This window comes from Cariama cristata, unplaced genomic scaffold, assembly GCF_000690535.1.
Source record: "Cariama cristata isolate BGI_N322 unplaced genomic scaffold, ASM69053v1 scaffold5894, whole genome shotgun sequence".
Lineage (NCBI taxonomy): Eukaryota > Metazoa > Chordata > Aves > Cariamiformes > Cariamidae > Cariama > Cariama cristata.
Window position 1 is genome coordinate 106,633 of NW_009613397.1, and position 13,113 is coordinate 119,745.

General features: G+C 38.9%; 1 protein-coding gene across 1 annotated transcript in view; it reads right to left on the reverse strand.

Annotated features, from left to right (window-relative positions):
- LOC104160773 (high affinity cAMP-specific and IBMX-insensitive 3',5'-cyclic phosphodiesterase 8A-like) overlaps positions 1 to 13,113 on the reverse strand; it is a gene marked incomplete at its 3' end in the record, with an annotated part of 118,103 nt that overhangs the window by 104,031 nt on the left and 959 nt on the right. The gene's annotated exons all lie outside the window — the stretch shown is intronic.

Sequence of the window (13,113 nt, forward strand, 5' to 3'; positions counted from 1 at the left end):
ACTCAGCCACAGCCACTTGTCCTCACCCCAACATCACTATCACCTTGGCAGCATATGTAAAACAGCACTGGCTTTAACATGCAAAGTTGGACCTGCAGCGCTATATAGGAGCATACCATAGATCAAAGTATTTTCAGTATCTGTTAAAGGAGGCCTTCATTGGTTTTAGAAGAAGCAGGAATACAGTAATAAATTTGATCTCTTGAAGCATGGGTTGGAAGTTGTACCCTCCCGTCAGCAGGTTCACTGTATGATGTATGGTGGAGCTTTGGCCGCAAAGAAGCTGTAGCCTGCAGTTAATGAGCTGTTCAAAGTAGCTATGAAATTGTCAAGTTAATTAAGGCAAGTTTAGTTAACAGTCATCTTTCAAAAATTTTGTGTGAAGAAGCAGGCTCTGAAAGTGCTCAGCTACGCACTGTAGGAAAGTGCTGTGTACTTCTCCAAACCGAGAAATTAAGAGCTCATGTGATAAGAGATAGTGCTATTTTACAAAGCGTCCCAAGAAAGCCCCCCGGCTGTCCCAGCATGTTGGGGAGCTTCATAATTTTTACTATTTTTAGAGTTAAGCAGCATAAGCACTTGAGAATAGTCGCTGATGGTTTCTTAAAATAGCCTGACCTCTAGAAAGATATGTATGACTCGGAGAGAAGAAGGAGAACCTCCTGAGGAGACCTTCTTGTGAAGGTCCAAGCTCTCACCACGCAGTACTGAGTTCTGCAGATGGGTGCAGTGACGTGGCAGCCACAATTTGAGACGTTTGTCCTACCCAGATAAAGTCAGGCAACTTCAGAGAGCACCAGGAAGACCAAGCTGCTCTATACTCCCTAAATGTATTTCCATCTTTGTTGTTCATGGTTTTGAATAAAGCACTTTGATGCATACCTTAAGAAGGTTAGTACACGTTAAAGACTCTGTCCAAGCTAGATTAAAAAGTAAGACCTTAGAGTATACCAAGTCAGGGATTTATATTCTATTTAACAGCAAGCTAATTGGCAAACATTCTGTACATATGCATTCCTCTGGACAGTCTGCTCATGTCTATTCTAGGACAAAAACATCTGTAGTAACCAAACTGAGTTATAGTAATTGATTAATCTGGGTTTAAGGACTCCTGTTTAAACAAACCATTACCATTGGCCTCAGTTCATTCCTCAGTACAGAGGTCAAGGTTTCCCAAACCTAACTCGGACTCTCAAGGATATGAAGACCTCTTGCAGCACCCAGCAACAGAAGTGCGGTGCTCTTAGCCAGCACCTCTTCACCCTGGCAATCCTCCATCATGCTTTTCCTTCTACATGAAACGTTTTGTCGGCTTACCTTAAAAATCATTAAACTATTTTAGAACCAGCTGTGGAAACCCCTCCTGTAGCAGAATCTCCTAGAAATTCTACCTGCTGGCTTGGGACCTCCAGATTTTGGGGAAGACGATGAAAAGAAATGCCAAGCCCTTTGCCCATACCCACCTCTGTGCAAAATGGAGGGGGGGAAAAAAAAGAGGGGAAAAACCACAACGAGACACTTTACAGGTCCTTGTACCTCTTACAAAGTGGCATGAAGCTAATAGTAGTGAAGCATTTAAAGATTCCCAGATAGTATTTCACCTGTGTATTTACTGTTAGTAAGTGTATTGCTACAGGATTAAGAGGAAACTTGATCCTGAAGAATTCAAAGTGACTGGCCTCAGCCAGGGAAGTGCTGCTCTGCTTTCAGGTATGCTCAACAGAACACACTTCCTTGGTACCTTTATCCTCAAAGGGAACAGCACTGGCATAGCGAATCCTAAGAAGTGGATGCAACTGTGTACTTCTCTGATCAGTCAGCTGGAATGCCAGTCAGCTGGGGAGAAAAAAAATGTAAGGGGCCATTGACCAAAAGTATCAGGTTTCCTGAGGGGGGATGATGGTTCTTCTTTGCAGGTCATCCATGGAGAAAGGGCAAGAGACCACATGGCCTCATTGCTGAACACAGGCTTCAGGAAACAATTGACGGAGGGAGACAGCGTCCTTGCTCCAATTGATGATGGAAAAATTTAGGAGGTTTCTCAACCATTTATGACAAATCACTCTTCCATAACTAGGTAAAGATCCCTGTGGAGACAACTGAGACTTCTGCAACCTACAAGCAAAACCGTTCGCCATAGTGACCTCAGAGTCAAGCACTGGACGCCACCACTTACACTCTACACGGGCCTCTGGTCTTGACCTCATGATTAAATTTAGGAGTCAATGACAGAGCAGTGCAACGTTATCAGGGAGGCACCTCCTTATCCACATAACTGCTCTCCATAGAATAAAGGGTTGAACGTCACAGCTACCTCTTAACACCCGCAGCCTGCACTTCCTAGCACAGCTCAAAGGCTCACAGAAGAGAGAGAGGAAAGTATTTCCATTCCCTGAGCCTGCACCAGGTGTATTTCACTTCCACACTCCTTAAAATTCTCCAGTTTGCTTAGACTTTGTGTACCAACAAAGCAAAGTTACCCCCAAAGCAAAATTGACCCTGTGAACAGTGTCCCACAACCTTAGCAGAGCACAGCAGAATAGAGTTTATATTGCCCAAAGAGCACAAGAGAGCCTTGTAAGAGCTCTTAGCAATCAGAACAGCCAAGATAAAGTTAGGAGAAAACTTCAGAGCTATGTAACCTCCAAAAAGAAGTCCTTTTTAGTTCAATTGGCAAAATAAGAGATGGTAATTTCAGCTCACTTTTTTGACAGTCCAGCTATCAATCTCACTGTAAGCAATTCACAAGAGAGCTTAGCTTTTTAGAAAATGTGAACTTCAAACACGCTTCTCTGAAAATTTGATGCCTGGCAATTTTCCCATGGTCACAGTGTGACTAGGGGCTAAGTCTGAGGATCAGACAAGCTGTTAGACTTCCCATACCTTCCGCCAACCACTAGCAGGGCTTACTCCCTCTGCTCCACTCCCACTCTAACTCAAAAAAAAAAAATCTTCCAAATGTTATAATGTATAAACAGTGACAGCAGAATTGTGTTTTTCAGTAGAGTATCATAAGCTCATATATCAATATTTAGCTCTAGGAACCAACAGTAAAGAATGCCCACCAAAATTCCATCTTTTAATATTTGCTACCAAGACAGCAGGCTGACACTACTGCTTGTCCTTCAGGGACTAATACAGCCTTTGCCCTTCTCACCAAAGCCAGGGGTGAGAGGGATGGATCAGCTTCCTCACTGAGCAGTTTCATTAGTTTTATGAGTTTTTATTATTATTATTAACAAGGATCATAAAAGCTAAATCTCTCTTATCCCCAAGAAGCTGGTTCTTGCTACTCGGTACCACTACCAGAAGCAGGGCACTGTGAAAAGGCTATGCAAGCCGCTTTTTGGGGAAAACTTGGTTCCCAGCAAGGTACTGCTCTAACACATTCATTTTAAAGAGCTGTAACTTGCAATAATGTTTCAGAAAACATAAACCCCTCCTAAAAAGTAACCAGCTACCCCAAAGTAAAAGATTCCATAGTTTGGTAAACTGTTAAATTATTCCCTGAGGGAAAAAGATTCATTGCTAGGCTTAGGGGCTGTGAGTGACAGCACTACCACTGAATTTGACCCTGCTCTCATGACAGATCTCAGCTCCATGGCATTAAATAGCAAGGAACAAGACACATTTCCAGAACTGAGGACATATGACAACATAACTAATTGACAGTATAAACAAAACAGCTCTTTCATCTTAAATTCTGCAGAAAGTAGATCACTTCCACAGCAAAAGTATTTGTTTTCTTTTTGTCTAAGTAAATTAAAAGTTACTGCAGAATCAATGGGCACGTGAAGCAGTGTCTGAGTTCACAGGATGTACTCTTCCTCGCAGTGCAGTTGTCAACAAAACAAAAGCTGTTTGGGTTTGCAAAACCCTCTTTGCCTGGCTTTGAAATGTTTCATTCCTCTAAAATATCAACACTATCCTCAGCTTTTTTTCATCTGCAGAATACTCTGCCTTTTGTACAAAAAAAAAAGCACTCGCTTCTCTGGTCATGAAGTCCTCTTCAAAATGCAAACCCATATTTAGTTACAATTCATCCCCCTTGCTTTCTTTTAAACACTTTCATCAGTTGTTCTTTGTCCCTGCAACAGTACTTGGAGAAACAAATACATAAACAATCCACATGGATGGTGTTTGGAAATTAATCTTCCATTCACAAATTCCACTCAAGAGTACAATTTTTTTACTTCATTTGTCAACTTAGCAACCAAGTTTTAAGGAGATAAAACTAAAATATTATCATACTACATGCCAAAACTGTGAAAAGTGAGAAGTAAATCACTATGTCCAGACTAAAGCCAGAAGAGGAACATGAAAAACTCTTCTCATTTTTGTACCTTTAAATAGATTTCTTGCATCTTTCTCTAAAGCACACTCTGCTGACTGCTGTTAGAGACAAAGCACTGCGTTACATGGACACAGTTTGATCTGAGTGCAACTCTTACGTTCCTGGGTATATGATGGCCCTGACCCTGCATGATACATAATCAAGCTGAAGTGCTCAAGCAGAAACACACGGCGAGTCAGCCAAAGAGCCATACACTAACCAGTCACAGTCTGCTGCTTCCGATTTCAGTTCAGTATCTCTAGCCTTGGCCACACCGCTGCATCATTACTCACAGAACGATCAACAGCAACCATAAAGCACCAGGCAAGGTAACACATCCCAACATGCTTCAGATGCAAGTGGAGAACTACACAGGTACAAATACATAGGAAAAAGTTCTTCTGAATGCCTAGAAATTCAAAGTTTTGAGAGTCACCACTCTCAAGAACAACAGATGTGCAGATTTTGTTTATGACCTGAAGCCACCGCAATTTATATTCTTTATGCAGCTACTACTCAACAGCCCCCACTGCTATATGATGCTGAGGAGAAAAAAAGAAAAACAAAACCACATACACAAAAGAAAAAAAAAATCAATTTGCTATCCCATTACTCCTGTCATTAGACAGTTAATAATATCAGTTTTGGTAGTTTTTTGCATTAGTTATGGATTAAGCAATCATAAAACATGGGACTCAACCGTAAGAGCTGATACCCTAGCTGCACTTCAGAGAAGCCAGGTAAGTTTTGCTTACAGACCAGAGATCAAATTCTGAAAATTTTAAGAACTTTGCCACCAGCTTCAGCACAGCCAGGAACTTGTTCACTGGAACTATACTGATGTCTTTCTGGAATGACAGACAATAATGTAGCCCTTAATACAAATATTATTGCCACTATTTTTATTTTCAAATCACATATCCAACAGGGAGCTATTTTCTACCATAGTGAGAGGCAAACACAGCAGTCCAAGTTCTGCCTCAGGTGCACCCCTTGAGCCCATGGATTTTAATGGGGTTGAAACACTGTCATTTTAGTCAAAATTTGGCCCACCAATAAACCTCTTCAGTATTTGAAAATAATTCTTTGCTTTGTTTTGAAAAACAAAATGCAGATATCATGCCAGCCATCCCAGTGCCATCCACACTTCAGTGTCAGGCACAGCTCTGGATTCCAGTACTTGCAGACTTACATTCTGATATTCATCCTATGCTAAGATATTTATCACCGAGTTTCAGCTCATGGAAAAGCGTAATTTTACCAGGCAGTTAAACTGCAGCAGTGTGCAGGGCAAGTCACTTCTGCTTCAAGTTACCAAAGTAGTAGGCATGGTTGTCCTCGACCATTTGTGGAATTTCTGACCTAACTTAAAAAAACAAAAAAACCACGACCACCAAAAACACACAACACAAAAAAACCCCACCAAAACCAAACCAAACCTTTAAAATTGAAAGAAACAGCAGACAGTATTCCAAAAAGAAGAAATACACATCTGCTAACTCAGTCGTCTCAGCTGAATGCTGGTCTTGACCCATTTACCTATCGCATGGATACATTTGTGCATTTAAAAACTCAGAATTAAAACCACTGTTGTAAAATAGAGTTCTACACTTCAGTGTCAGAAGAGATGCAATTCTGATAATTAAGTATGAATGAGGAACATCATCTATCTGATGATGCAAAAGTGTAGATATTCATAAATACAGGAAGATTGTATTCAATGTGGATTGAGGTTCTTTTGTTGTGCTTTAATTAATACATTAGCAGTTTTTTGAAACAAGATCCTTTTAAAGAAGGTTTACTTTGCTGATCTTACTGAGGTTATTTGTCTGATTAAATTTTATTAGAGATAACAGAACTTCAAACTGAAAGACAGAAAGTGATGGTAAATGTGTAACTTAAAATACATTGTCTTTTAGTGGCAAGTAAGATGGGGCCTCATAAAGTTTCCACCGCATCCCAGCAGGGAGCTAAAGGTCATTGCTAACTTGAAGTTAAAAACAATGGGAAGTACAGGATCTTGTTCTTTCATATTTGCCCCGTGAGTCTGTGTTTTCTTTGTACGGATTTACTTGGGAAAGTGAGAAATCTAAAAAACAATGAAAAGTTTTCAAGGTTATAATTTTTCCCTTAACAATATCAGAAATCTATTCATGTCACTATGTAAAATGTTTGATTTATAGAGGAAAACAGCTCTTACTTCAAAATGTTTGATCTTTCCAGGCATATAAAATGTTTGAAGTTTCCTGTGCAACTTTTAAATTAATATGCAAAATAATTCTGCTTTTGCAAAAAGAGTGAATTCTGATTTCCAATAAAGAAACAGACACAATTTAAATCTGTTAAAAATATTAACAAGCAGATTAATTTCTATCCTGATTCAAAAAAAAAAAATAATCCTTGAAATAGTATCTGTTTAGTTCATTCAGGAATGAAAGACCTATCTGGCCAACAAAGAGATTGTCTTTACACCAACAAAAATATGCTATCCTACTTTCTAGGGATCTAGTGCTCAAAAATTGTCTATCAGGTAATAGAGTAGCAGAACCAAAAGCAGTATTTCCTCCTTCTCCAAGCAAAAATGGGAATCCCAACTTGAGTCCCTCATACGGGAATCAGACTCTTTTTCAGTAACAGTAGTATTTTATTCCCAAAACTAGTTTTAAATCTTGAATATTCCTTTTTTTATTCCAAGTTCTTTTGCTTTGCAAGGACACTAATTCTCTACATACATATGCAGACTAACTTTAAACACTTAAAACACTATCAAAAACCATCTCAAATTACTTTGGTCAACCACATTCCAAACCTAATTCATGTCAATGCATTTCCATGTCAAAAAGTAGGTTCTAGCCCTTGTCCTTTCTCCCGAAACAAAGCTAGCTTTTACTTTATGTAGAGCGACAGACTTACAGATTCTACAAGGAAGAGGAGAAAAGGGCCTGGGAGTTTGATTTGAAGCCAACAGTTCAACCCATAGTACAATGGGATGGTCTGGAAGAATGCACAAATTAGAGACTCCACTATTTAATTTCATGGCATGAGTACCAACATCATTTATTACATTTTGGCCCCAACAGGGATTTCAAGAAAGTACCGAAAAGGGGCTGAATGCTGAAATCTTTTTGAAAAGCGGAGGGCTTTAACAACATCACTTCCCTGACCCCTTGGAAAACTTAAAAATCTGACTCTGTGCAATAAAACCATTTAGTATGACATGCACATTAAAGCTATTCAATTTGCATCTTGTCATCCTGTGCCAATTTAAATTACGGTTAAATGAAGATACCTAATTATTTTACCCAATGGACGGATAGCAATGCGTACAATGTCACAGGGCCAAGCAAATTCCTAGTGAACCTCCACTGGATGAATGTGTCTGACGTATAAAACACTGCAATTCACACGGAAAGCTATGCTTTGGACATGAAATCACGCTCTACGTGAAACAGTGTTAGCAATGCTTTAATTCCATCATCCACGGCTAGTAAAGCAGTTAATAATGTGGGCATATTTTGTCCATACACACCACCAAAATAGAACACAATGTTAAATTGTTCTCCTATGTGTGCAGGTGCTTCTGTGGTCCCCTGTCAAAGCGACAATTTACATAAAGCTTGTATTTAAACAATTTCACCTTGGGGCCAGTCTGCTCCTTACCATATTTACTTTAGGTTTCTTTCCCTTTTTCCTGAGAGCTAATAAGAGCTTTAGCTGTCTATATTTCTAAATATTTATTTCCTCTTTGAGGACTCATTTGAAAGTTAGTTGGCATTCCAAGTGCTCAAAAAGTGGAATGTTTCCAGTGTATTGTTACTATTGCTTAAGAAACCCAATTCTGGAGTCCCTTCTCAAGGTGACAGCCATGAGAGGTGAACAGAAGCTCATGTAATAACTAAAGTAAAACAGCAATTTATCACTGTTAGTAGTGGCAACTGTTGGATATAACAATTTCAATTTCAATGGATGTTAAAAATAATTCTCATTCAAATACCTCTTATTTTCTTGACATGGACATTTACTTGAATGTGAGGAACAGATATTAAAGCATACAATAGGAAGCAAAGCAGTGTCCAAGCATTATTTCTAAGTTTCAAATGAACTATAAGCAACTTTCTTAATTAGACCTTCTTCATATTCACATAGATTGTAAGCATCTTCTAATCTAAAATACATTGAACATGAAGTATCTGCAAGTGGGTGTAACCATTTCATATCTTTAATTTATATTTAGACTTAGCATTTTGGATGTAAAATTTGAATTTCTGGCACCTTAAATAGCAAGGCAATGCTGGTACCTTGCACTGGAATTTCACACCACATGTAATCTCAGGAATGGTGGAAAGGGAGGGAGAACTATCACCTCCCATTCTTCTGCCTGGCTTACACATAAATTCTACAACTAGAAAAGTTCTCACTGTGGATGTACTTACACTTCAATCTGAGGCATATAGTTCAGAATACGAAGGGTACAACACAGTAAGATAAGTGCCTAGAAGTGTAGAAATAAAGGCTTGTTTTTAATACTTCCTCTATTGACACACTCAGGTGGCAGAGAAGGAAAAGCTTGGAAATTACCTACCTAAAATGGCCAGGGAAGAGACACAAAGCAAATTCAGAACAGGGGCAGAGAAGAACAATGCAAAGGGCGAAGTCAGTGTTTTGTGTCTGGCAGATGAATTTACAGCTGAGAGGAGTCCAGGGAAGTTTTTACCAACAGTAAGTGCTCCAAAAATTCAGGTCTAACCTTGCTGATCTCAGTCACACAAGGAATTTCCCTCAGATGCAATGACACGTCTTGCATGAGTTGGTTTGCATGACCAGGAGAGGTACCAATAACAATGCTTTAAAAATGGAAAACACAGCTTATGCTCTCCGAGTAGTGTAGCGATCTATACGATGGGAGTGATTTACAGTTTGCTTTTTTCCAGTTTACATTTCAAACAACAGGAAATTAAAAGGTAAGGACAAAAAACAGACTTAAATATGAACCCAGCTCACAGGTTACTACACCAGTTCACTCCATACCATTTGAAAATTAGACTCCTATCCCCCGGAGAAAAGCGTTCATGCCTTGCAACAACAGCATAAAAAGCATCAGCCTGAAAGCCTGGAGCCATAAAGACTGAGACAAGTTTGTGTGTCTCAGCGTGGGAAGGATCCTCTCAGTGGGAGCAAGGATCTCCGCACAGGAGGGCTGACGTCAGTGGAAGTGGGAGGGAAATGGTGATGGGAGGTTTGTCGGGGAAATGATTGAGGACAGTTTCAGTGGGAACAGGGAGGAATCAAGACAGGGTGGATGGCCTCAGTGGAAGCATGGGCAGCATGTGTGGGAGTTTCAAAGGGAGGGAGAGCTCGTGTTTTCCAAGGGGAAGGAATTACCAGACAGGCAGGAAAAGAGCAGGCAGCTTAACGGACTAAATAATATGCTGTTAAATGCTGAAACGAGATCCACTTCAGCACTGCAGGTACGATATAGCATACAGCCTCCGATATGCACAATTATGCAACCATTGGTTTGCAGTCGTTGCAAAATTCTCAGGCAATTTCACAGGGTTTGAATGAAGAAAACTTACTGGCTATAGGGCCTCAGATTTAAACTGGCTGTCCCATATCAGCTGATAAATCAAAAGGCTATTTCACATTTAGCCCTGCTGGCTTAAGACTACTTTTAATTTAAAATAAAGGAAGTTTGGATTTACTCTCTGATCTCCTTGCACCCAAACACATATATTTCTGTGTTAAATATACGACAGGGAGACTTACACAAGAGAAGAGGAAGGAAATCTCACATACGTAAAAGAACGACAGAGCAAAATAAATGCACCATGTGTGTGCTACGGTGTATATTAATGCACTACAGAATGTTGGGACAGCATATGCTTATGAATACCGAAGCCAATTTAAAAAAAATGCCCATGTAGTCCTTATACAATTCCAGCACTTACTGCACTCAGGCTAGAGATTAAACAGAGGTATTATTCTAAAGGTGTTTAAGCAGGTTTCTACAAAGCCACGTACCTTTAACCACAAATTCAACCACATAAAGCTCTGAAAAAGAAAATCGTAACTAACATAGTCTGTCTTTTTCATATAACATGATTTTGAGTTCACTTTCTTGAGATTTTTTGAGCATTTAAAAAAAAAAAAATTAGGAAAACTCTCCTTTGCAACAGTACTGGGTAAGTGTCATTTGATATTCTTAATGTAGCACTGGATAATCAAACTCCAGTCACTGTTACTGCATCCAAGTCTTGCTCATCTTTCACTGGGAAAAGTACAGAGTTTAAGCTGCAGAGTCGATACACTGAAAATTAAGGGAAGGGTTTTCATGGCTGCTTCACTATTTAGATACAGCACTTATTCCATAAATTCCATAAATTCTGCTCATAAATTTTCAAATGAAAGCCACGTATGAAATTACCAATTAAGTAGGGAAATACAGGTGCCATGACCAAATATAATTTCTTAAAAGGGCTCTTCCATTTCTCACATACTAGCACCATACTCATATACACCAGAAATTGGTATTATGACATTTATCTCTGCACAGACAAACTTTCAGGACCGCTCTGCAAATTTGCTATGGATAAACTTCAGGTTTTCCATATTAGGAAAGAACAGGTAACTTTACTAGCTACAGTTTGCAAATTTATGCAAATCACAAAATACAGTATGCTCACACCACACAGCCAGAACATTATCCTCTGCTATTTGACCAGAAGAAAGGTATAAGACATAAATACAAAGCCAGAATAAGTCTGGGGGCTAATTAGCAATATATATAATGCCGTTTTACAGTTAGCACGCATTATTTCTTTTTACGACACTTTCTGACTTCAAAAATGTGTGCTATAACTTTTATTGAATCAGTTTGTTAGCTATTGCACTACCTATTATACATATTTTAATAAACTTAATGCTAATGCCAGCCAAAGTGAAAATATGAGATTTACACACGGGCCAAGTTTTGTTCTTAGCTCTCACACAGGGCTCTCTTGGCTTTAATCTGTGCATGTACAACAAAAGACTGTGAATGATTTTCAATTAAAGTGCCTTGAAACCAAGTGAAAATGCCATTCAGGCAGGTTACCAGCTATTCACACAAATTCTGATGACACCATTGGCCAAAGCACAAAACCTCTGTGGCGTCTTGTGTTCGTGTAAGGGTATCCCAGGGGCCATAAAGGCTGTACTAGGCACTCCGAAGAATAGCAATAGTTCCTAGTAGCACCCTAATTCTTACAGTTCTTCTTCAAATCAAACATCCTTTTAACTCCAAAACAGCACAACGTCCTGCCCAAGGCTCCTTTTGGCTTCAGGAATTTCAGGCTCCTGTCCATTATCTTCAATGTTCTTGCACTTTGTTTCATTCCAAACAACTTCACTGTATTGGGAAAACTGCTTTCCAGTGACAGTGTAGCCCCGTCTCCAGCACAACCTCCCAGACAACGCAGCTACCTAGCACACTAAGAACTGTAAATCTGATCATACTATACACACTAATGATAAAAACAGAGAATGAAATACCATGCTGCTTTATAGCTCTAAAGAGTATTACAGGATTTTGCACGTGAAAATCATGCAGATATGATGTGTCCAACAGATTTTGTATTGAGCTGATCACAAAGAGAATTCCATTCTCATTTCTCCAAACCATCGTTTCACAGCAACGTGCTCAGAGTGATGACAAGGGCAGAAAATATGACGGAGTGATAAAAATCAGAATGACTGCCAATGAGATTACAGTATGCATCTGAACCAACACCAACCATATAGCATCTGGCTGAATTATCCAAACCTAGTAACAAGAATTTTTACGAAGTTCTTGAAATCGAACAACAAAATTTAAAAAAATTAAGACTGCTTCCCATGCATCCTTCTGGAAACAGGTTTTAGAGTTGTTTTTTTTCCCCGTAAGCAAGGACACAGAAGACAAATTCACAGAATATGTATTTTAAGAATATTTTTGGTTTAGATGTTTTAATGTGCAATTATAATCACTATTAAAAAATCAGCTAGCAAAACAATTGTCAGGATTCTGATGACAACTTAAGTTTCCTTACTGTGGTTACCGTGTTAAATATGCCATAAGCATGTCTATTGTTTGTGAATAGGGCCGTAAAGTTCAGTTTCCTGTACAGTGTGATTAACACAAAAATTTAGTTTAGTGTAACACCATTCAGCTTCATGTTCTGCCTTAGGTATTATTAATTCCTCCTCCAGCTTACTACTTACAAAGTGTCTTCCCATTTTTTAGACTTTTTTAAACTCCCATGAACTGAGATTACTAAATCTGGAGGAAAACAATTGAAGAAAAATCACCTATAGTACTGAAGAAAATTATTCTAGGTCAATACTCTAGAAGCCACCTCAACGAGCACGTAAAAATCCTAAGAAAACCACAAATCACTAGAGTTTCTGCAAGTCTGCAAAACGCTTGACATTTAGCTAGTTCTTGCCTGCATCTCAAGCCTGTATTTTGTATTTATGGCATGTGTGTCTCAGTTCTTATCACGGTAATCCAGAGCAGATCAGCCACGTTATATAATATCCCCTGGGCTGCTACAATTTCATTTCTTTTGTTATATTTGCAATTATTTATTTTTACAAAACAGAGATAGATCCAAAAAACCAAAGCAAATATATGGAATAATCAAAACCTATAGCATTAGGAACTAAAGTACAACCCATAAACAAACAGGCCATCAACAGAAAGTAAACAGAAAAGCAAGCACTCCACACCACTCTCTCACTTTAAAAAAAAAAAAAAAAAAAAT